This window comes from Gavialis gangeticus, unplaced genomic scaffold (genome assembly GCF_001723915.1).
Source record: "Gavialis gangeticus isolate Ggan-Ray unplaced genomic scaffold, GavGan_comp1, whole genome shotgun sequence".
Lineage (NCBI taxonomy): Eukaryota > Metazoa > Chordata > Crocodylia > Gavialidae > Gavialis > Gavialis gangeticus.
In genome coordinates this window covers 37,612,278-37,614,864 of record NW_017729004.1, presented here as the reverse complement: position 1 = coordinate 37,614,864, position 2,587 = coordinate 37,612,278, and the positions used below count along the sequence as shown (strand labels likewise).

At 42.7% G+C, this 2,587-nt stretch overlaps 1 protein-coding gene across 1 annotated transcript in view; it reads left to right on the top strand.

Moving 5' to 3' along the window:
- LOC109291300 (mycocerosic acid synthase-like polyketide synthase) overlaps positions 1-2,587 on the top strand; it is a 64,475-nt gene that overhangs the window by 14,682 nt on the left and 47,206 nt on the right. Inside the window, exon 2 of the mRNA XM_019508243.1 lies at positions 373-467. The gene's annotated coding sequence lies outside the window, so the exon portion shown is untranslated. The remainder of the gene's footprint in view (positions 1-372; positions 468-2,587) is intronic.

Here is a 2,587-nt window from a genome sequence, read left to right as displayed (position 1 = left end):
GCTTTAGAGAAAGATCAACATTTTAACACCGTTGAGGAGGAATGAATCAAGGTAAAAACAATATATGTGACTTAGAAGAATATTACATACATTGAAATCTACATCCATATGTTTAATAGGGGGGCTGCTGATTTCCATTGCAATTATTCATATGCTGCTTATTTCCATATGCTGCCATTACATTAGAGCAATTAAAAATCTTTCTGATAATAAGACTATTAGCTTTTCCAACTGTGTGTTAAAACTGGTATAAACTGAATCAAGAATCTGAGGTCAGATTTTTATAAAATTATTTTATAATCCAAAGTCATCAACATTTGCATTGACTTCGTGGTTGTAAAGTTTAACTATAAACATTTTTTTTTTAACTAGAAATCCAGCATTCATCCTTGAAATAAATTCATAATGATCGTTCTGGCCAGATTTCAGAAAGCTACATGCAGTAGCTGGCAATGAAATTCTAGCAGGTACGGCCAAAACAGACACCAAGACATTTCTTGAATTTGTCTAGGCTTTGCCAGTAGTTTGTGTGATTAAAAAATGTCAAGCGCATTCATTTAAACATTTATATAAAACATTACAATTTTTTATTTTAAATGGACATTCAGTTAATAGATTCCCATAATTTTTATTTAAAAACTATAAAAACTTCAAAATTGCTCAGATCCAAAATGAGGTGTTTCATTTGACCTGAAGCAAAATTATCCTTGGCTTTTTCATTTATTGACAAATTAAAAAAAAAAGAAAGAAAAAAGAAAATTTAGGATCCACTAGAGACAAATTATTTTCAGTGCTCTGGAAGTGACAGCAAACTGAAAAATCAATTATTTATATGGCTCCGCTGGCACCAGTACTATAGATTCTGTGTGTTTTGACTAGGATTGAGGATTTACAGCTGATGTCGTGAAGGAAGCTTCTTGTGTTTGGTTTCATCAGATGAGCAATTAACTGCTGAGCCTTGACAAGGTAGAAAGGCTGACCTAGACAAAAGGCTTAAGAGCCAAATGGCCAGCAACCATAGGAACCAGCAAATAGGGAGCAATAAATAGGAGTGGTTGGGTGGGATGCGTCGTTGGGTGAAGAAGGAGCAGTCCTTGTTCCTTTGGGTTAATGACTGTGTTTGTTTGTCTGTTGCCTGGTGGTTTGTTTGGTTGCAGCTTGTAGTCTACAGTCAGTTTGGGGGAATGTTGTGAGGAGGACAGAGACCGTGCAACTGATGTTAGAGAATCAGTGTTGACAGATAGTTAACTGCTAAGCCTTAATAAGGCTGCACCTGGCCAAACATCCAGGGATCAGGAAGGGAAATGAGCAGGGAAATTTTCAGGGGAGTTTGGGGGATATTTTTCCTTCTTTCATGAAAGGTGGGGAAAAGGAAGAGAATTTGATCCATGGCAGCAGACACAGCAGTGGAGGTGACCTGAAAAGTTGCAGAGAAAGCAAAGATGTCAATGCAGAAACTACAGGATGAACATTATCCTTTAGCTGACACTTGGCAGAAGCTATTTGCATACCGGGTGTCACCTGGTAGAACCCTCAGAAGAGAATAGCAAAGGACTAGAGACTCACATGATGATGGTAGAGTTTAGGCAGAGATTTACATGATGAAGGGCAGGAGATTGCATGGACAACTTGAGATTTGCAGACACTGTAGACGCCTGCTGAAAAAAGGGGCCCAGGAGGGTAGACTGCTCTTCAAAGAGGGTGACTCATAAAAGCATATGATAACAAGGACAAAGCAAAGGAAGAAAATGGCTACGGGAGGAGAAAAAGAACTGAGGTGGTTTTCTACACTGGAAAATGAAGGGGCAAAAAGGCAGGAACAGAAGACTTGTTGCAAGGAAGAAGTGTAATCACTTAAGCAGGCTTAGCATAAAATTGCTATTTTAAGGCACATTGAGGGCATGTGTCTACACTTGCACACTAGGGCTGTGCAAAGTTTTGGGTGCTGGTTTGATTTGGAGGAGATTAGGCCCGATTCGGTGGCCGAATCTCTGAATCTGAATCAAATCAGGGGACCAATTGAAAGGTCTGAATCAATTCAAAGCTCTCCGAATCAATTCATAAAAGATCCTGAGAGCTTCAGTGATTTGGGCAGTCCCCACCTGCTGCAACAGGGAGTTGGACCCGGACTACGAGTTGGTAAGTAGGAGGCAGGGGAGGAGGAACTGGAGGAGGTGGGGAGGGGACCATGGGGAGACCCCTGCCAGGTGCCATCCCCTGCCTGCTCCCCCACCTGCACTCCTAGCCTCCCTCATGGCTGCCCCGCCCACTCCAGCTCCTGGTGCTTTAAAAAAAAGGTCTGACTCACTGGTTGCTTCCTGGTGGGGGGGTGATCCCTACTGCCCCTCACTGCATGGGGGGCTTTGCCATGAGACCCCTGACCTCCCCTTGCTGTCCCAGCTTCATCATCATGGCTGCCCTTCTTGCCCCAGCTCTGACCCATTAAGAAAAAAAAATTCAGACTCACCAGGCTTCTGGGGGCTCATACAGGAGCCCCCCACACAGTGAAGGACAGTGTGGGGCAGCTGAGATCAACCCCCTACCTGGCAGGAACCGGTGAGACTGGGGTTTTTTTTCTTTCTTTTTT